Source organism: Triticum aestivum, chromosome 4D, assembly GCF_018294505.1.
Source record: "Triticum aestivum cultivar Chinese Spring chromosome 4D, IWGSC CS RefSeq v2.1, whole genome shotgun sequence".
NCBI lineage: Eukaryota > Viridiplantae > Streptophyta > Magnoliopsida > Poales > Poaceae > Triticum > Triticum aestivum.
The window spans coordinates 313,963,229-313,986,460 of record NC_057805.1 but is presented as its reverse complement, the minus strand read 5'-3'; the positions used below and the strand labels follow the sequence as shown (position 1 = coordinate 313,986,460).

Here is a 23,232-nt window from a genome sequence, read left to right as displayed (position 1 = left end):
GGGAGCCTATGCGCGATGTGCGTAGACAGGTACCCCACCTCCCGGAGATCCTTCACATCCTTCTCCGTGATGGAGGAGGCCTCCCACTTGCCATTCGAGCCGGATCCGGACATGGCTGGAGAGGTTGGCGGCGGTGGGAAGGATCTAAGCTTGGCCGCTGGAGCTTGAAGGTGGGAAAGCAGCAGGAGGAAGAAGGCGTAGGGAGACAAGAGGGATCTTTATCCACTTATATAGGCAATGAATATCAAGCGCCCCCCTCAAGCCTTAAAACTCGCCTATTCCCAAGTGGTCGTGCGAATGACATGGTTGGATTACCCAAAACCGTATTGATGAGGATCCCGCAATAAGCGGACACGATCTCTGTTTTGACAACACTTGTCAATGGAGGTCGCGCCTCAAAACGCGAAGAGAGAGGCGGAAAACAGTTCAAAATGTTAAAGGGGCCAAACGTGGCGTTTCACCGAAAAAGTTGTCAGTTGACAGACATTATTTTGATTAAACATTTTTCCTACGTGGTTGAGGGTTGTGACTGTTATGCAGAGCCAGATACAATTCTTTTATTCAGAAGTTTACATTGAAGTATTCGGGAGGAGGAACCCGCCTTGCAATGCCGAAGACAATCTGCGTGTCGAACACATCGTCATTGAAGACTGGTTCAGGGGCTACTGAGGGAGTCATGGACTATGGGGTCCTCGGGTGTCCGGGCTATGTGATATGGGCCAGACTGATGGGCCGTGAAGATACAAGGTAGAAGACCTTCCCCCGTGTCCGGATGGGACTCTCCTATGCGTGGATGGCAAGATTGGCGTCCGGATATGTAATTTCCTTCTTCTGCAAGCCGACTCTGTACAACCCTAGTCCCCTCCGGTGTCTATATAAACCGGAGGGTTTAGTCCGTAGAGGCTATCAGAATTCATATAGGCTAGACTTCTAGGGTTTAGGCATTACGATCTCGAGGTAGATCAACTCCTATAACCCCTATACTCATCAAAGACAATCAAGCAGGAAGTAGGGTTTTACCTCCATTAAGAGGGCCCGAACTTGGGTAAACATTGTGTCCCCTTTGTCTCAGGTTACCTTCGATCCCCAGACGCACAGTTCGGGACCCCCTACCCGAGATCGGCCGGTTTTGACACCGACAATGGGATTGGAGTGTGCAAACGCAATGAAGACACACTACGAAAAAGGACACATCCGTGACATTTTGGGCCGAACGAATTTTTTCTGTCATGCTTATAACACTTCTATGACGATAATTGTGACAAAATCTGGTATCATCATAGATGTGGTAGGCTCCTACTTCTATGACAAAAAATCATGACAGAAAATGGGCTTTTCGTCCTGGGCGGGCCGGAGAAGCAGCTGCACGACATTCTTTGGGCCGTCCATGACGGAAAAAACTGTGGTAGAAGTGAGGGCGAGGAAAATATCGGGTAGTTCCCGGTTACGGCGGGTGGTCGGGGGCCGAGCGATGCGCGTTTCTCTCGTACACGTACGCGCGTGGGTGCGAGGCGTTGGGCTCTAACTAAACCCGAGCGAGGCGTTCGCCTACTGAACCCGAGCGATTGCACTGCAGGCTACGCGTTACTGAACCCAAGCGATCGATCGATGGCTGTTAACTGAACCTGATCGAGCAATTCCTTCGCTACTGCTGCTAACTGAAGCCGATCGAACATGCTGCCTCCTTCCCTTGATGAACAATGAGCGTTGTTGGGGGGGGGGGTTTGGATGAACAGTTCCTGGTGGGGGTTGGATAAACATGACCTCGTGGTGTTGCCGCTGGATGAACAGGACCCCGATCGATCGAGCCGGTTGGGGGTGGATGAACAGGACCCCGTGGAGGGCTGGATGAACAGGACGACCCCGTGGAGGGCTGGTTGAACAGTAGCCGGTGGAGGGCTGGATGAACAGGACCCTGTGGGGAGGGTTGTTGAACAGTAGCCGGTGGAGGAGCGGTGGAGGCTGGATGAACAGTGGCTGGTGGAGGCAGGAGGGGAGACGCCAAGGATGAACAGTCGCAGATGGAGGCTGGAGGAGATCGACGGTGGATGAACAGTAGCCCGTGGAGGCAGTTGAAGATGGAGATGAACAGTATCCTGTGGAGTCCCATTTTGCGGTACGCCACACCCCTCCCGATGAACAGGACCCTCATTTCGACCGTAGCGCTCCAACACAAGTCCGTTTCCTCCGTTTTGCGGTACGCCACACCCCTCCCGATCAACAGGACCCTGTTTCGACCGTAGGAGGCCCAAGAAAAGTCCGTTTCCTCCGTTTTGCGGTATGCCAGACCCCCTCCCACCGATGAACAGGATCCCGTTTCGACCGTGGCCGGTCGAACACAAGGCCGTTTCCTCCATTCTGCGGTACGCCATGCCTCGTTTCGATTGGTTGTTCCGTCCAAGCCGGTTGGCTCCCGATGAACACGACGACGATGTAGTTTCTCTGTTCCGACCCAGCCATTTACACGAGCCCTGGCCCTACGTATGCGCGAGTAGGCGTTCGAGACCCCGCCCGTATTTACGTACGTGGTCGTATTTACTTTCTTGCACCCTGGCTGTACATACGTGTACATGCTACGTGTGCGCCTCTACTACGCACGTGCCCTTCCTTACGCGGCCACGGTTCATCGCTGCAGCCTGCAGACAGACCGATCGACCAGTATGTATGTGCACGTTCGCGACCAGAATGACAACGCTACGTACGCTTCGACCAGGTGGGTCCCGACTGTCAGGCACTTCCTTGCGTGCGAAGATGTAGCTGGTGGGTCCCAGCAGTCAGGGGGCGAATCATGTTTTTTGCCCGTAATATGGACGCACTTGCTTGCGTGCGAAGATGTACCTGGTGGGTCCCAGCAGTCAGGGGGGAAACATTTTTTCATGAAAAACGGTGGCCCGTCCGGTGGGTCCCTGCTGCCAGGTGGAGGAATCATTATTTTTCGCATAATAAGGAGGCACTTCGTTGCTGCGGCCGTGGACCCAGCTGTCAGCCTCTCCACGTACAGTACTCTTTCGATGGAAGTCGTTCCTTGACCATGTTAACCACGCCGCACCGAGAGCACCAGGGTGGTGGACGACGGCGAGGCCTAGGAAGGGGACGACGCGGAGCTGGGGAAGACGCGACAGTGGATGCCCACGCGGAGAGGAGTACGAGGGTTCACTGGTTTGGCTACGGTGTTAGGCTAACGTCACCGCAGGGCCTGAGCAGCGGTGGTAATAGTAGGGGGTGGTGAGGCCTCCGCGGCAGCACAGCCGGCCATGGGAGGCAAGAGCATGTGGCACGGCCGACGCTGGTTTGGGCGGCTGGAGCAAGAAGACCAGAGGTTGAAGAAGCACTACGGCCGTTGGATGGACATCGTACGGTCATTGGAGCTAGAATCGTTCATATTGACTAAGTTGACAAAGCCCTCCATCTGCGTCAACTTAGTAGGCCCACAAGTCAGCCTCCCATATGGTGGGTCCCAGCTAGCAGGGGAGTATTCATTTTTGTGGGCGTAATAAGGAAGCACTTCCTTGCGTGCGAAGATATAGCCGGTGGGTCTGAGCAGTCAGCGGCGGGAACATTTTTTTTCACGAAATACAGAGGCCCTTCTGGTGAGTCCTAGATGTCAGGTGGAGGAATCATTATTTTGCGCGTAATAAGGATGCATTTCCTTGTTTTCGGCCGTGGACCCAGCTGTCAGCCTCTCCACGTACAGTCCACTTCCGATGGATGTCATTCGTTGACCACGTTGACCACGCTGCGCCGAGAGCACCAGGGCGGTGGACGACGGAGAGGCCTACGAAGGGAATGACACGGAGCCGGGGAAGACATGGAAGTGGCTGCCCACGTGGTGGGGAGTACGAGGGTTGACTGGTTCGGCTGCCGTCGCCGGAAAATAATAGGAGGTGTCGGTGAATAGAGGGATAGCCAGGCCAAGGATGCGAGTATGGTGGGGCCGTGAGGCCCGCCCGGCAGCACAGCCGGCCACGGGAGGCGGGAGCAGGCGGTTCCGCCGGCGCTGGTTTGGCCGGCTGGAGCAGGAAGATCAGAGACTGAAGAAGCACGATTGCCGTTAGATTGACATCTAACAGTCTGACACTGGTAGAGTCGATTCTTGACTAAGTTTTGTCTTTTGAGAAACCTTGTGTACACATAAACTTAGTAGGCCCACAAGTCAGCCTCCAAATCTGTGGCAGACAACATAGAGCCCATTTGCTATTTTTTTAATAATTTGCAGCCCATTTGCTAATTCTTAAGTAATTTATTACAGCCCATTTTCTGCCTTATTTTGCATATTTCGGTGGAGTCCGAACTGTTGTAACCCCGAAATGATAAACATTTTTTAAGAACTTATTGATTTGCCAAAAATCGTTTTGTTTATGTAAGCAAACACGACGTGGAACAATTGAGTTGGTTTAAGGGGAAAACCAGTGGTAAAAAAATCAGCGCTGGGAGGGAAAACAACAACAAAAATAAGGATGCAAATATGAAAAGGGAACTTTATGTATTTTCAATATAATGATACGTGTATATGAACTAGTAAAACTATAGGTAGAGATTAGAAAACGGAAGTAGGACATGGTGTTTCAAGAGGAAAATAGAACTGGGCTGTGTGTTTGATTCAGTAAAAAACTGCCTGCGGATGTTGTAAGACAAAATATAATTAACGCTGGCGGGCCAGAGACCAGTAGATACCTGCTGGATCTTTGTGCCCCGTTGTCGTCATGGGCTGGGCCTGTTAAAAACAAAACCAAGCCTGGGCAGTTTACAGCCCAGTTGAAACTTGCTCGACCTGAAAAAACAATATACCTGCTCAATAAATGAGAGAATTCTACAAGTACAGACTCATAACTGGGATGCAACAGGTATATTGTTTTTTCATCGTGATAATAAGTGCATGCACTTGTTTCAGAAAATTTGGAGAACCGGGAGTTCGAATGGCAGGTGCTTATGCTACCCATCAAATAAAAATCAGGTGCCTGAAAATTCATTGCGAAACAAAATGATTCAGCTTTATATCCACATCGACCCTCATCATGATGGTTGGAAGCATATGCCAAGTTCATACCGAAAGATCGTTAACAACAATACCAACTTGCGGTCGACAAGATAGTACAAGTACCAATACCAAACTAACTTATAACCTTTTTAGCCCTGGCCCTAGTGTTCGTCTGGTAGAAAATCTTACAGAGGACCAGCTCCCGCTCCTTCTCTTGCTCCAGGTCCCCGAGGTGGTACTGGTGCATCACCCAGTTGGTCCTCTGCTGGTCGAAGTTCTTGTTGGTGTGCAGCACTAGAACCTTTTTTCTGCCCGTCTGCCGGCCGTTGACCATCACCGGCAAGGTATTGTCGGTCTTGTGCCACATCGCGTGCATGCCGCACTCCGACCGTATCTTGCGCCGCGTCCACGTGCCCCTTTTGAACGCCCTGGAATTGCGCTGGAAGAAATGCTTGCTTAGGCCACTCAGTGTGATACCTGCAGTATTGTCGAATACATGTTTTAGTGTCCGTAGTTGGCATTTTCAAAACATCTTTGGCATGTTGCAGTCACTTGTTTCACTTTTTATTAACTGTCAAATTGTAATTGCTTCACTAGGTCTGCGTCTAAAAAGAAAAATAGAGCTATAAACAAAGGAATATGTTTGTGCAAGTAGACGGCCGATCGGTGTCTTACCTGGAAGTTCCTCAGGATGGGTGTAGCATATGCCGTGCTCGCTGTCGATGGTTGGTATGAACAAATCGATGAGAGGGTGAGATCTCGCGCTGTCAGCACTTTGGCCTCAAGGTGCTCGATCAGCTCCTGATCTGTGGGATCGAACTTGACGCCAGCCGGCAGCACTGGCCAATCATTCTTGGAGTTGCATCGGTTAATTCCAGTTATATGGTACTCAATGTATGATCAATCGACTGTTTTAAGTGAATGATGAAAGATTTCGACAGATAAGTGGTAGTACTCCAAATCTGAATTCCACAATACCCAAACACGCCGCCGGGATTCTTGTGTCACCTCACACGCAGCATGTTGTCACGTCAATTCAATGTGAAGACATGATGAATAATTGGACCGACGTATACTAGTACTACTACTGTACTACTTACTAGTTGTATTTAGTGTCCCATTTTAACCATATGTTTAACTAACAAAATGTCAATGCATGCCACCCAAAATTATTCCATTGAAAACTATGTTCAAACACGAATAAAATGATATAATTTTTGTGACATGCATTAACATTTAGTTAGTGAAATTTATGGTCAAAATTTGACACAAATTACGAAGGGGACCAATAAACCAGGAGTGAGGGAGTAGTACGAGTAGCGCAATATACGGTATAGAGGACTAGTACAAATTTAAAAATGAAGTAAGAATTTACAAGGTTGTGCAACAGACTTTGAAGGCTACATGAGTAATACAAAATATAATTCTCATTGGACAACACTTTCACCAACAAATACGCACTTTCACCAGGATCAGAATAGTTATTCGGATCCCGACGCGGGCCCGATGGACTTGTTCCCGAACTCCCGAAACAAGCAGTGACAGAAAAAAAGCCCACCCTTCCCGAACTCCCGAAACAAGCAGTGACAGAAAAAAAGCCCACCCTCCCTCGATCCCCCACCTCCCGCACCTCCCGTCCAAGAAAACCACCCCACCCCACCCGCTGCCCCGATCCCCACCTTGACCTCCCTTGATCCCCTCCCCCGAGTGCCACCACCCTCGCTGGATCTCGCCGCCCTGCGCGCCTCCTCCCGCAGGCCGACCTACCCAAGGCGCCGCCGCCCCCCGACCAACCAGCGCGGGGTCGCTGGGTGCCGCCCACGCCACCGGGAACCTGCTGCCGCACTTCCGCCATGGCCGCACGCTCCTCCGCGGCCCAATCGTCGCCGCCGCCGGGGATCCTCGAGCACCATCATCCTGGCACGCAGTCCATGGCTGCCTCCCCACGCAGTCCCCTTCTTGCTGCCGACGCGAATCCTGTCAACCCCTTCCTCTTCTCCTTCTCTTCCTCCAGTGATATTTGCTGGATCCTGCCGCCGTTAACACCAGGCATCGGAACCCCGGCCCTGCACTCCATCGCTACGCCCTGTCTTCTTCTCGCTGCGGCTGCTCCACATCGCGTCCGCCTGTCGTCGCGACGCCCCCAACTCGCCTGCTTTCCCCAACGCCTGTTGGTTGACCTTCTCGCAAAGGCCACCTCGACCTTCTCGAGGAAGGTTACTTCCGAGGACCCGGCTCACAAGGTGCACACCATCTCGTCCTAGCTGCTGCTGTGTGCAGATCCGCCGACCTGAAGACGCAAGAGGTAGCCTTTCTAGCTAATGCTACTGCTATTCTGCCTACTGCTAGTCTTGATTTTGATGGATAAGCAAGAACAGAGGGAGATACAGAGCATGAGTAGAACATGGACTGCTCGCACACGCCGCCACAGACTGCTCCGCTGCCATCCCCGTCGTGCTGTGTCCACGGGGCTCCTTGACCCATCGACAGCGACAACTGCACACAGCCGCCTGCTCCTCAACTCCGACAGCCGTGCAGGCAGCTATCCCTCCTGGAGGCCGACACCACGCTAGCTGCTTGCTTCCACTCACGTGCTTGTGAATGGATGATGCCTGTAGATATTCATTTGCTTCAGTGACTCGTATGCTTCCGTGTCTACGCTCATCCTGAGTATTCTCTGTCTGTGGTTCATGCATACATCATATATTTGATGCTAACATGTGTCTAATGCAGACCACTAAAAAAGACAATTCACTTAGTTATAAAAAAGTAGTGTTTGTTCTGTGATTGTTAACAAACCAAAATAAGAGATGCACAGTGCACTCTAAAAAAATGACAATTCATTTTACAGATGAGCATCTGTTCACTACAAAAAAAGAGAATTATTTTTTTGCAACTATGTCTATCCACTTTTTCATTAGTTGCAAAATAATGGTATTATTGCATGTTCCTAGTTCTTACGGCAATGCTGGATTTAATCATCCTAGGAGAGAAGAAGCAAAAATACAATCAAAGTGTGAGAGAGAACACGTACAATGATGAGAGGATAAAAAATGTGTGGTGGTGAATAGCTCCACCGCATTGCCATTTGGCCCCATTTTGCCCATTTAGCCAGTGTCCTTTTCAAAGTGTTCATATTTAAAGATAATGGAACCAATTTCTTTAGTATGTACTTACAATTGCAACTCTGGACGTCTGTGTAATGTTTGTAAACTTGTAAAGAAAATGGAAGTTCAGGGAGAAACCAGCAAGTCCATGGAACAAAAATCCAAACTTTTGAAACAAAGAGTGAGTAAAATTTGGAAAAAGTAGAACACTTACAAAACTTTAAAAAAGAAAATTCTTTTATGTGAGAGAAAAGTTTGAACCTTCGCTATTAAAAGTTGACATAAAAAACTATGGTATTTTCACACGAAGAAACTAAAGTGAAAAAAATAAAAAGAAGTAACTCAATGTTTAAAGGAATTTTTAACATTTCAAAGAACATTATAAAAACATAGAAGTTCAAATTTTATTTTAAAAAATGGCTTTTCCCCATCTCTAAGAAATCCTAGAGGTTCAAATTTATCTAACTGAGAAGTTCAATGTTTATTACAAAACCAAGAAGGTCAAATTGAAAACACTTACAAGTTTAAATATAAAATAATAGAGAAGGTCAAAAAACCTAGAAGTTCAAATTTAAATAGCGGAGCGGTTCGATGTTTAACATGAAACATGGATTTCCTCGTTACTAAAGAATATACTAGGAAGTTCAATTTTTTTTAAAAATACTGTAGTTCAAAATTTATAAAAAATGGATTTTCCTCTTTTCTAAAAAAACCATAGAGGTTCAAATTTAAATAACGGAGATGTTGAATGTTAATTACAATACCAAGAAGGTCAAATTAAATAAACCAAGCAGTTTTAAAAGTTTATAAAAAACAAATTTTCACTCTTTTAAAAAAAGACCTAGAAGTTCAAATTTAAATAATTGAGTGGTTCGATATTTGTTACATAACTAGGACGTTTCCTGTTACCTAACTAGAAGGTCATTTATTGGAAGTATCCAGTACGTCAAAAAAATGGAGACCACAATTTTCTGCAGTAATTAGTACGGCTGTGTTGATCTTCTTCATTCTGTGTTCAAGTCCAATGTGTTCTGTTTGTTTCCGCGACTCTTCCTTATGTGAATCCCATCTGCTTTGGAGAAAAATGTACTTATAATTCGGGTAGAAGCTCACGTTTTGTTAAATAATGGCACACAAAAAGGTAGCTTTTGGCAAAACAAACACAATACACATAAAGCGTAGAAGTTCAAATCAATAGCAAAAGCGAAAAAAATCTTACAAGCAGGATAATTCTTCCAAAACACGTGTGAAAAAGTACGCAAAAAATGAAAACAGAAAACTCTTGAAATTAATAGCACGCGAAGTTCTTGTTTCAGAAATTTCGAAGTTCACGTGTGCCACGTGTAGAAGTAAAATCCTCAAATGAAAAAAGGGAACGCCTAGGCCATTTCACCGAAAAGCAAAAAATGCATAAATTGTCGCGACAAAATTCTATAAGAAGTTCAAATTTAAAAACCGAAGCAGGTCAATGTTAAAAAAAAGAAGTTTTTAATATCTAAAAGACAAATTTGGAAGTTCAAAATTTTTGAGCAAGAAGTTAAAAAAATTGTTCAAAAATCTTTATATCAGATTTTCCCCGTTTGTAAAAAAATTTAGAGAAGTTCAAATTAAAAAGAGGAGCGTTTCGAAAAGATTGTATAAAAACTGATTTTCCCTATTGTATAAAAACTAGAAGTTTAAATTAAAATGACGACACGGTATCATTGTTTATATAAAAAAACATTTTCCCCGTTACTAACCAATAAAACTAAGAAGTTCAAATTTAAAAAATGGTGAAGTTCGATGTCTATAAAAAATATCGGATTTTTAACATTATTAAAAAATAAAAACCATGAAGTTGAAAATTTTAAAACAAAGAAGTTCAAAAATCTCAATTTTCCTCGTGACTAAAGAATAAAACTAAGAAGTTCAAATTAAAATAACAGAGAAGTTCAAAGTTTATAAAAATCGCAGATTCTCGTTTTAAAGAATAACTAATAAGTTCAAAAAGTTTATAAAAGATGGAGAAGTTCGATGATTATAGAAAACTCGGATTTTCCTCGTTATTGAAAAATGGAAATAAGAAGTTCAAAAATAAAATAACAAGAAGTTCAACTTTTAAAAATAGAGTGCTTCAAAATTCATTAAAAAGGATTAAGGAAATCAGATTAAAAATTCATAAAACTCATATATTTTCATGTAACCGGGAGAAGTTCAGATTGATAACTGCCAGAAGTTCACGTACTATACGGTGTGCATTTTGTATTAAGAAGAATAAAAAAAGCAAAGGCTAAAAGTTTTGTTGATATAAGTTCAGGTCCTCCGTCAGAGAAAGGTAAAAAAATATTGTGAGAGAGGTTTATACAAAAGAAATACCATTTGTGTGACACTTGACGAATGGATGAGAAAATTACAAATGAAAAATACGTCACAGAAGTTAAACATGAAAACAGCAGGAAGTTCACCTACTACACTGAATGAATATCAGATTAAAAAACTTTTAAAATCATCACGGGTATGAAATGATCAATACGGGAAAGTTGCGTGTTTACAACAGCTTTCCATTGGTATATCATTTGCTCAATTTCGATGAGTGGATGGAGATCAACGATCCGAAAAAGCATGTGAGAAACAGAGTAAAGTTCAAGTGGACATGCCGAGAAGTTCAAGTCTCCACGCGGTGGATTTTCGAAAATTCTGTTTCGCGATAAAGGCAGAACGAATGATCTCTCCGTTTTCGAAATTACTTGAAAACGGATAGGAATCAGAGAAAACCATCTAAATGAAAAAGTTTCGCATTTTTTGTAGCTTTTCAATGGTATATTATTTGCCCCGTTCCGATAAAGTTTGTAAAAATTACGGAGAAAAATACGTTTTTAGCCATTTTCAAAATTGACATAAAACCGTAAATAATTGGGAGAAACAATATATACCGAAAAGTTTTGCATTTATTCAAGCGTTCCAGCACCATATCATTTGCTGCATTCGAACGGACGGCTAAAAAATTAGCTCGAAAATACGAATTCGTTGGAACTTGTACTGTTTTCTAAATTACTATTAAATCGTTCAAAATTAGAAAAAACTTTCAATATGAAAAAGTAGCGCAATTTCATAAGCTTTCCAACGCCATATCATTTGCCTCAAATTGTTTAGCCATTTAGAAATGACATCAAAAAAATGAACTCGGCTGTTCGGTTTCCAAAATTTTACAATTTTCCAAATTACTCTTTAACAAAAGGAATTAGAGAAAACTATCAACATGTGGAAGGAGCGGTTTTGCAGCAGCTTTCCAATGCCATATTATTTGCCTCATTCCAATAAAGGGTTTAGAAATGCGATCGAAAATACGATTCACGTTTTTTGTATGAAGAAAAAATGGTTTCCAAAACTGCTCTTAAACGGCTTACATTTTGCCAAAAATTTAACTTGGGTCATGATACTCGTGTCCATAGCTTTCTAACGGTGTATCGCAAGCCCCATTTGGACAATGTTGCGGGAAGTTCAACCTAGCATTGGGGGAAGTTCAGGTCGAACAACTCAGACAGTAAAATTGCAACATACGCAAGTTCATCACGATCCGAGAGCAAAATCCGCGAATGAGCGAGATTCCTATTTAAAACGGGCATTTAGTTGCTAAAAACCGTTTGCAGATTACAATTACATCACATAGAACACGACTAACCAGAATAATTTGCGCGGGGAGACACGGTTGCCAAGATAGCCTGAATGTCGGGTTCCTACAGAGGGAAGTTCAGGCGTAACTCACGAAGTTCATGTTGTGATCAGAATAATATTCTGATCCCGTGATCAGAATAGTGTTTGACTATATATATATAGTGTTACTATTCATCACCCAGGGTGCAGAATAAGTTATTCTTCACCCGAGGTAATCTTACGATCAATTTATAAATAAATTACATTTAAAATACAAATACTTACATTCATATTGATTTACTACATAAAATTTGGCATAACAAAATAATATAGGTCAAAAATTGTATTTTACGTACATTTTACACTATGTTTTTACATTTGTAATTTTATGTAACTAGTACGACGATTATAGGTTTTCTTACGTTCTCTTTTTATGTCTAAAATAAGACAAAATTTACGAAACGTAAAATTACGGTGCATAGATGTTAAAATAGAGGTGGGTGAAGAATAACTATTCCTCACCCAGGGTGACGAATAGTCAATCCCTATATATATATATATATATATATATATATATATATATATATATATATATATATATATATATATATATATATGGCTTCTGCACAGCATCTCCATCATCATTATCAGTACATCCTACGCAGGTGAGTTAGGATGCACTTGATCCCAGAAAGGTATCTATCCTTCAAACCAGAGGAGTGATTCAAACTAACAACAGTACATAATATCCAACAAAAGAGGAGGGTCATGCTACAGCAGGAGGATACATGGCTCAGTCTAGATATCAGTACGAATCAAGTTGTGCATATTTGCTGTTGGCGTGAACCACATCGCCGCATGTCGGGTTTGCAAAAGCCATCCATCGCATGGAAGCTTGATGCCTTTCACACACTGAAGATTATCTGGCAATAAGCTGTGTCGACGAATCTCTGGATATGGTGATTCATGAAACCCATGGTATGATGTGTAAACACAGTTCCCCCTGGCGAATGGAAGTTGCATAGCACGGTAATCATCGCCGGTGATATGATCGATGATTTGTTGGATGATCGGATAATTGAGCCCGAGGAACATGGAGTGGCTGCCGAGGCTGTAACCCGCCTCCCGTTGAATACGCCTGGCCCAACGGAGCTGGGATCTTTCTCGAACAGGAAGCAGCCATAGCCATCAATGTCACGAACGCCCCAGGCATTGTACTGCATGTGGTTTGATGTAATGGTTTGGTCAATTTGGTACGTACAAATGAGCATCAAATGACCGCCGTCAGCTGAACCAGCGATAAACCACCACCCATCGGCTGGTATGATTCCAAGTCCTGGAATCATGAAGGCCAACGCATTTGCGTCTGCTGCAACAATTCAAATCGGAGACCAAAAGGACAAAAATAAACAATCATGTTGAGAGTATGTGTGGAATTAAGATTATTATAATAGTGACACATATCATAGACAGACAATTGCAATGTTGTGGTCATAATCATACCCCAAGTTAAAAAAATAAGCCAATGACTTTCATATTCTAGCAATATATCATGGTTCAAACATCGTGTAACAATGAGAGGAAAACAGCTATGACAGGGCCTACTCATATTCTGCCATATCACTTACTACTGTTCTCATATCAACTCTAAGCAATAACATGCGTTGTTATAAAAATCTTGGAAATGAGAGTAACATATAGCAATCATGAGGTTATACTCATAATATCTATTCTAACAATCATTAGATGCCAATTGTGCTCATATCAACTCTAACAATAACATGTGTGGTCATAAAAATCTAGGAAATGAGAGGAACATATAGCAATAATGTGGTTATAGACATACTATCTATTCTAAATTTGTAACAATGAACATGCAATCGTATTCATAAGGTAAAGATGAGATGAGATAGAACAATTACACGACGATAGATTCCACTAGTATAGGCAGCCAATCTGTGCGTCGATCGCGTAAACGATGCCATCGTGCACTATAGCATCAGACAAGAATGTTGGTTGAAGAGGATTGACGATGAGCCATAACCATGTATGGCGACCGGATTCCAGATAGACTAAAGGCAATGCACTTGTAATCCATGTAGTCTTCTGATGGTGTGGGCACTTCGCAGATTACAACCTTCAGCAAACAGAGGTCGAGCCAAAAGCTCGACGCGTCTCGTGCGTAGTAGGCAGGAGTGTCCGGCGGGCCGCGAGGCTCGATGGCGGCGGTATCCAACGATGGAAGGGTGATCTCTCGCTGGGTGTAGATATCCACGAGACTCCACGGACTACCGGATTGGTGGATGAGGATGATCCAGTTGGCCTTCATGCCCGCCCAGTAGTGGCCGCGCATGAAGGACAGGTGGACGGGTAGTGGTAGCATGTCGAGGGGCACCACGGCAACCTCCGTAGGATCGTCAAGTCGGTGTGTGAGCCACCTACGAGGATCGGGCATCAGCAAGCAGGGTGTCTTGAAAAGAGCCGGCCGGTTGCCGACGAGTAGATGGTACAAAGACACCGAGCATGCGGCCAGACGGACGGTGCTGAGCAGGTCCATACGATTATAGATCTGCTCCATGAGAACATCAGGGAGGGAATTTCAATCGTGGCTCTGCGTGTCAGTCGGTTCTGCCATAGGGGTTTTTAGGGCGCTGAGTGATTGGGGTTTTCGGTGCCTGCGAGCCAGCGGGGAAGGGGATTCGGGCGGGCGAGCAAAGAAGATGGAGTGTGTGGCCGAGCAGTGAGCGGGGGGGGGGGGCTATGGTACGCGTGAGGTACCAAGGAAGATGGTGCGGGTGGGCGAGTAGTGAGTGGGGGAAATGGTGTGCGGCTGACGATGGGGAAGAGAGGAGGAAGAAGAAGAGAGGAGGAGGAAGAAGAAGAGTGAAAGACGGGGAAGAAAGTGCATTAAATCTCAATTCTACTAGTACTACTACCAGGATATACCGTCCTTCGGAGTGTAAATAGTTACGCCGATGACATGTGGGTCTACCTCAAGAGGGCCCATATGTCAGTTAATGGAGGAGAGAGGTGCGTAGGCGTATTTTCGGAAGCGTGCTCCACTGGCAAACATGATGGCAGTACTGGGTAAGGCTGATTTAGTAACACCAACACGCTGGTTCAGCTTATTAATTAAGTGTCCCATCTGCTGCAGCGTGTATTGTCACTTCACTGTGAAGACTAGTTGAATAGTTCTCTCTGACCGAGATGGGGAATAATGCATCGCGAAGACTTCCTATCTACAGTATCTCTATGCCTGTATGCTCATCCTGTCCAACAAGATGAAACATTGTTCAAGGCACCCGACGCCAATAATGTAGGAGTACTAGTACTACCTCCTTTCCGGTTTATAGGGCTCAATTCAAAAATCTCATCAACCAAGGTAGATGATGAGTGGTGGAATAATTTTTGTAGTTTGCAAAAACACTCAATTAATGCACTCATTTTCCTCAAAAATTATGTTTACCAATGCATTAATTTTGTGTCAAACTTTGACCATCTACTCCCTCCATCCAGGTGAATAAGTCATCTTGGGTTGTGCACCGTGACCAAGGAGGGAAAAACAAGAGAACTTAATGTTTGTTTGCTACTCCCTCCATTCCTAAATATAGTATTTTTAGACATTCAAATGGAATACAACATACGGATGTATGTAGACATATTTTAGAGTGTAGATTCACTCATTTTGCTCCGTACGTAGTCACTTGTTGAAATCTCTAGAAAGACAAATACTCCGTATTTGGGAACAGAGGGAGGCTTTTAGTCCGTATTTGGGAACAGAGGGAGAGTATCACCATATGTAGGGAACAGAGAAAGCTTGAAATATGAACATGTCAATGGGAGGGAGTAAAAGCCTCATGCATGCATGCATGCATGCATGCATGCAGCATGCAACACTCACACGTACATATGGACGCACGCAACACTCATGCACCCATGTGGCACACAGCACACGACACAACACACACGCTCACGCTCAAGTGCTCAACCTACTCGCTACGTCCGTGAAAGACTGTACATTTAGAGATTTACACATTGACCAGGGCATAATTAATGCCCAAAAGTAGCAGACTTATGTGTGCATGCGACCATTGAGAGAAGAAGATTAAATGAAGGTTGTTGCATGCTGTAATTAAGGATAGACATGTAGCCTATAGCTAGAGCACAAGTTGGTGCATTAGTCAATCAATGTCGATTTAGATTAAAGGCTAAATGCATTGGAAGTGTAGATGTACACTCTTTGGTTTTTTAGCCGATGTACACTCTTTGTGGAAGACCGAGGGAGTACACGTGCATGCACTCACATACACAGCGAGGGTGGTTCACGCGCAAGGGTTGGACTCCTGTTGTGCTTGCGTAAAGTTTTGTTTAACTGATTTCTTTGCTCTGCCAACTGACAGGTGGGACCCAGAAACCAGGTGACAATTTAACTAGTCAACAAAGTGCCACGTCGACTATGTGGCCGGTCAGTAGGGTGCAATACGGTGCTTGAGCTAGTGATCGTATAATCACCGCAAAACTATATATAGTGACCATAAAGAGCGTATTGTTACATACGTTGAGCGCCATTGTATTTTTCTCGTTTCAAATTAAGCCATATTAACCGGAAAGGACGCGGTATGGAATAGTACTAGTACTACTTTGATGTGTCCTGTCAACTTGCCGAACGAGGAGAAGCTTGCTTACTACGCCTCTCCCTCGCCCACGCGCACGGTGGTTCGCGGGACGAGGAGAGAGTTTTGACTACAACGCCCTCTCCCTCTCCCTCTCGCTCGCCCTCGCGGTGGACGTGCAACAGTTCAATCGCGGATTGCCAAAAGCATATTGTACTCTAGTATCATCATTGTTGGACCTTCCAAAGAGGCGAAGAGCCAAGTGCAAGGTTCACACGAGTACGAACTGTTGAACCTCCCGAAGAGGCAAAGAGCCAAGCGCAAGGTTTTATAGGAGTTGTCGTCCTAGTAGGAGTATACTACAACTATAGTGAACAATGCTACTGTATGATGCCGCCACGTCACCTATATCCAAAGCTGTGCCACCTTTTTTTTCTCAAAGAGCGTGTTGGAGCCCGTGCAACAACCACACAAGTTGCACATACACATAACACATTTACTAGTAATAAATTCTAAAGGACAAATGCCAGTATTCCACACAAGTTCATCTCCAATTCATGTGATAAATTTGTGCACGACTAGTCTACATATATTCACAGCGCTACCGTTCACAATTTACCATACTCCACTTACACGTTATAGATGGGCTACATGTCCTCCTCCAGGTTCCAGTCCCAGGTGTTCTTCATGGATGGCACGATCCATAGCGGTGGGCAACGGGAATCATTGTCGCAGCTTTCTAGTCCGGTTCCACATGATGGAGACTCATCCAAGCTGAAGCGGCATAAATCAGGGATAGCGTGTCCCAGCATGTCGTTCATCCGGCGGTGCGCACTGAAGACACAACCATGCTTCATGAACGGCAGGCCTTCGGTGTCGTGCACGGAAGGTGGCATCCGCTTCACAATGGGGTAGCTGTCCCCAATGAAAAGCGAGTACTCTCCAAGAGTGTTCCTCGGCACCCACGTAGCATCACGGGGGTCGAACTCGGCGCCGTTCATCTGGTACACGCGGCATCTCAGATCTGGACACATGGTGACGTACATAGTCAAGGTCCATGCATAATAATGTTGTGCTCAAATATGGCGGTCAGTAATACTGTGCAGCAAATAGTACTACTCCGGTATAGAGGAAGTAAAATAACCGGCTTATTATATATAGCCACTCTTGGCTACATGGATGAGATAGTAAGACATGGAAAAACAAAAATGGTGGCAGCTAGTGGGTTCAAGTCTTCAAGGGCCTAGCTAGCTATACGCGTCCTCCAAGGTAAAAAGTACTCCTACTAGTACTAGTAAGTAGTACAACAATGAAAGAGAAGGCGAGAGGGTTAAAAAATATAATACTAAATGGAATACCTGGGTAGATGGTGACGGTCCGATCGTGGTAGATTGTGTGACCATGTTGCACATCAGTGGTACCATGGGTAACGACTGCTAAGATAGTTGATCCCAATATGCCAAAGTCAGCTACAAGGTTCCAGGTTAGACCGAATCGCGGATGCAAATGCACATCCAGGATCGGCGATCTTATTTTGATCGGGGGATGATTGGTCCTTGCAAAATAATGGAGTACCGTTAGGGATGCAAATGATGGTTTGTGCATTCCGTTTGTAATCTCCCGTACCGTAGGATGGCAACCAGATGAAACAAGTCCCCTGGCTTGTCACCGCGAAGATGCGGCCTAGATGGAACACGGCGTCTTCGAACGTGTAGGGGTACAAATCTGCCGCGGCCAACATGCGCCAGCCTCTGCCCTGTCTGCCATTACTGCCTCTTGTATTGATGGCAATCCTTATGTCGAACACTGCGATGAGATAGTAATCGTCGTAGCCGCGTCGCTTTGTCGGCGGGTCCGCAATTGCTATCTTCTTCAATCTCATGTTGGCATCATCATACGTATTCAAGCCCAGCCAGTCCGGAAGGCCGATCCCAATGGTGGAGAAGGGGTCTACGGGAACGGCCGCACTGCTGTGGATGTTGTGCAAAATGATGGTGGTATCCGGCCGGAGGTATGCAAGCCAATCTTTGTTGGCACCGACCCAGACCTATGTATAAGACGGTGGGCAGCGGAGAATTACGGGATGGAAATGGAATAACTAAGTACTACATGATCAAACTCCATGGATGACCTGCTCATCGGACAAAATCCGACTACCTCTCAATGTCGGTAACTCTAGCGGAGTCAACTTGCAACCATGGCCAGGGAGCGGTGGACTGTTTGAAGGATTGTCCCATAGAAGAACCTTCTCCTCGAGGACGCATGGAAGACCAACAAGCATGGCCTTTTCCCAAGCCTGTTTAAGCACCGTCTTGAAAAAGTTGGTGCAGGAAGCACCGAGTCTTGCGGCGGTGAGGATGTCGGAGCGGCGTGCGATTTCTCCCAGAGGATCATTGTCCAAGGTCTCTCAGCCCAGACGAGGAGGAGAACCAACTAGCGAATCCATGGGACCAGGGACGAACTGCCTTCTCTTCGGGGGGAGGGGAACTTGCGAGGAGGAGATAAGAGCGTAGGAACCGCAGGGCCTCGTCCCTTCCAACTGTAGCTCCTCGATCGTTCCTTAGCGAAGGGGTGAGGCTATTATTTACTACGTACTCGTACTGTAGCAGTACTAGTACTACTTTCTCGACTAGTAGTGCGATGTACTGTACTTCTAGTATAGTGCACCAGTTTTGAACTCTTGAATCTCAGGGCCAAGGAGCTACAGTTGGAAGTGGAGGGTAGTACTGTTCTCTAGAACCATCGTTGTACTATCAATGCAGGGAAAGTACACCTGACTCTCGGTGCTCTATTCAAGCGCGTAGCTGGCCTACTCAGCCGCTCCTCTCATGCACACACTAGCAGCCTGTTTATCAGCGACGGTTACTGCGGGGGCAGAACGTTTGAGTTATTTGATATAGCGAGACTAGGCTTTTCACTTCCATTTGTGGAGGTGTAATGGATCTCGTCGAACTTTGTTAGTAGTTCCTTCTTTATGAATGAGATGAGGCAAAGCTTTTGCCTCCGTTTCAAACAAAAAATCACGTCAAGAGGAATTTCTTTTATAGAGCCGATAATGGAGTGAAGTCCATGCGTGCAACGCCACAAGCTACAGAGTAGTAGAGTACTAGCACTTTATGTATAGAGCCATATTGCACAGTTCCCAATGCCGCGCCAGGCTTTTCCGGCTCCTCGGGCTTAATTCGGAGGTGCTAGTTTAAATATGCTACTAGCTGATGAGGAAGCTGCAAGCGAGGTGCGGCTAGGGCGAGCACACGAGCCATGAGATGATGGGAAGGAAAACCCGTTCACGTGGCTGGGCTATCCAGTGCACCCAGATTGTGGTGCGACACGTCCGCTCGACTTCAAAGCTCAAACTACCCGTGTACAATATTGGCTCGCGGCGAAGTTACTATTTAAAAAAAGGCCGTCGTGCGTTCGGCCGGGATCGAACCAACAAAATGAGGTATACACTCCGCGACCACTAATAGTACTCGTTGGAGTACAACGCAACCTAGAATCGCCTTTTGTCGCTAGTAGTACATTGTTCCTTACAAGAAACCACTAATAATGCCAAGAAACCACTAATAATGCCAAGAAACCACTAATAATGCCAAGAAACCACTAATAATGCCAAGAAACTACTACCACTTGCATACGTGGCAGACTTAAGATAAGAGTACCTTATCAATCATTGTACATGCCCTTAGCAACCATCCCTACCAAGAAACGACTACTCTACAAAGTGTCGTTATAGGCACGTTTCAACCCATGTCGCCCCTTAAGTCAACGCCTTCTATTTGACCGGTAAGTTAGGCGTTATGACTTGTGGGACCTACATGTCAGTCTGCACAAAAATCCCCGAGTGACCTCCTACCTCCGGCCCGTCCACCTAGTCATCCTCGGCCATGGGACGCAGCTACCGCCACCGGCAGAAGGCGAGGTCAAAACCGGCGGCGGTGCGGAGCCCATCTTGCGGCAGTCCGGATGCCAACTCCGTCCGGCGCTCGCGGCCGCTAGCTAGCCAAGATAGCTCCGTCCAGCTGCTTGTATGCAAGGTTTGCTAGCTAGATTGGCACGACGGCGCGGTGGCTTGCTCGCGCGCGCCACGCTAAGGCCCGCCATCTGGCTCGAGCGAAAGGCCAACGCGGCGGCTTGCTCGCGCGTGAGTCACGCTCGGGCCAGCCTGCCAACCCGTGCGGAGGCCGTCCGGCGGAGCGGCGGCCAACTCGCTCATCACCGGCGCCACCGACGAACACGCATCAGTACTGTTTGAAGTAATGTTCAGGAAAAATAATGATTTGAGGGGAATAACAGGATAGAAGGTCAGATGTGGGTCCCTCGTGTCAACGGTCAAACAAAATGTGTTGGTTTAAGCTGCCTCGTCAGCACGGACGTGTGGGCCAACCCTGTCATAAACGGGTTTAAACGAGCCTAATCGGCACTAGGTAGTAGTTTTTGGCGCGGATTAAGAAATTTTGGGTATGTTTTTGCTATTTTTTGTACAATAGTTTCTTCCTAGGGCTGGTTGAAAGTGGTAGTTTTTTGTTAAATACTCTACATATTGTAAGTAGGAGTGAAAGTTAAGCTTTGGAAGCCAATAAGCAAGGCTAGTTACATAGTGCCTATGTGTACGTGATTGAAAGTAAATATCAACCATGAGTGACTAATATCTTGATGGAAAACTCGAAACTATGGAAATACTAGCATTTTTTGCATGGTTGGAAATACTAGCAATGTTCACGTGCGTTGCAACGGATCATAATTAGAATAATACTTATTCACAAACTTGATACAAAACACTCTAATTTTGATATACATATATCACTAGAGATATATTATGTTTCAATCAGAATATATTCCTTGGGCTGTTTTGGTGAGGTGAGGGAGGGATGTGGTTGGTTTTAAGATACTAATTATGGGTTTTTCTGCAAATTGGTAGAGAAGTGGGATGTTGGTGAGAAAAGGCAACAACTTACCTCACAGTCGTTAGATGTAGATCTAATGGTCAGAAATGACGGATGGCAGACACACCATCATCACCAACTTAGTCTTCTGTAGGAGTACTAGCAAGATGTCCGTGCATTGCACGGAACATCAAGATGCATTTTTTTATAAAACACTTGTTGTGATTGACCCATGCGGGAGTAATCCCATGTGTAAAAACTAATGATATCTCGAGAAAGAGGAGATAAGGTGAAGAGGAGTGGGGCGTGGTGGTGATTGGTGGTCGGACTGAGCGGAGGCATGGGGATGGACGACGCCGGCAGCGGCCACCAGGCCAGTTTGTTCCAGAGGCTTCCTTTTTTAATTGCTCAACAATGAGGTTGTTGGAGATAAGGATGAACGAGGGAAGGCCTTGTCTGCAAATGTGGAGAGAGGTGCGGGTATCTTTTAGTTTAATTTCCATCCGTCAGATATAGATCGGACGGTCTATATTGCAAGATGGCACGCGTACCATCATCACCAACTCGGTTTTTTATAAGAGAAGAAATATAAGTATGGAGATACAAACGTATTATCGATACTTGTTTCCGTAAACTAGGATCTACATTCTATTCAACGGCCTCAGCATGTGGGGCCTTAGCACAATGACTTCTCGACTGTGTAAAACAAAGGTTTTCCCGTCGCCGATAAGGAGGGGGTGACGGCGGCGCGCTTTCGGCTTGCTCTAGTCCTAGTAGTCATACTAGGTGGTCTACGCACGTGTAGATTTATTCTTTTTCACGTCTCGTGTTCGCCGTACTGCCACGACTGTTGATGAATAGACGGTAAGTTATTCACGGGGAAACCCTTGTTGAGCGTGTTTGCGAGAGAGAGAGACAGTGTGCATGTGTGATATGTCTAGAGACTGAGGCAATGATAAGAGATTCTTTGTGTCTATGTGTGTGGAGGATAGAGAGAGACATGTACATGGGGCTTTGTGTTGTGTAACATGGAGACACATAGACATAATCAGAGAGTGAGTGTGTGAGATACACATGCGGACATGGGGAGAGATGTGTGAGTTAGAGAGATGGAGAATTTTGGTGTGCATCTGAGCTAGAGAGGGGGGGATATATACATACCTAGAGCTGGAGAGAATATGCAAGGGTGTGTGTCTTAAAAGAAGGATCCAGATAGATGGGTGTTTGTGGTGTCTGTGTGTTTGTGCGCACGTTTGTGTGTGAGAGGGAGTGTGTGTATGTGGAGTAGAGAGACCACTAATGATGTAAACCTAGTATAAGGGAAGGAGGAATGGTGTGACATGTGTGTCAAAGAGAGACAAAGGCATGTGTAGTAGCGGGATAGCATGGGTGCGGGCGGGGAGCAGACTATTTGGAAGAGACATCGAGTGTGTGTGGGAGAGGGGTGTGAGAGCGAGAGAGAGAGAGAGAGCTAGCGACGGAGAGAGAGAGAGGAAAAGAGGGGGGAGAGGGGTCGTTTGTGTCCATAAGTGGCGTATAGATAGGGAGACAATGTTGATGTTGTTCGAAATTGGCCTATGTACGGAGACGCAAGGGAAGCGAGTCATCGTGTGTGTGATAGGGACTTCATGAGAGATCTAGAATAGATGGTGTAGAGAACAACGTGCGAGATTGAGAACGATGATACATTAGGGAGCTATGGAAAGAGTCACGACATATATGTATATAGGGAAGGAGCTGGGGCGGGTCCGCATGTGGGAGAGATAGAAAGAGGAGAGTGGTGCACAAGGAGACAAAGTGTGCTTGTTTGCAGTGGGGGTGGTGTGTGAGGTGAGTGTGCGAGAACCACATAACTAGGGAGATAGACGTTCGGGGCGACGTTTTTGTGTGTATGGGAAAGATACACTCTACATAGTGTGTGTGCTTGGGAAAGAGAGATGCCGGGAGACCTAGAGAGTGGGGGAAGAGATGTGTGCATGCCCGAGAGACAAAGTGATAGAGACCTATATTGGGGT

The 23,232-nt window shown here is 45.6% G+C and overlaps 1 long non-coding RNA gene across 1 annotated transcript; it reads left to right on the top strand.

Moving 5' to 3' along the window:
- Nucleotides 1-6,625: 6,625 nt before the first annotated feature.
- On the top strand, nt 6,626-7,760 carry LOC123099950 (uncharacterized). The gene is made up of 2 exons (XR_006448313.1): nt 6,626-7,283; nt 7,357-7,760. It is a non-coding gene; the product is annotated as an uncharacterized lncRNA (long non-coding RNA).
- The last annotated feature ends 15,472 nt before the right edge of the window (nt 7,761-23,232 follow it).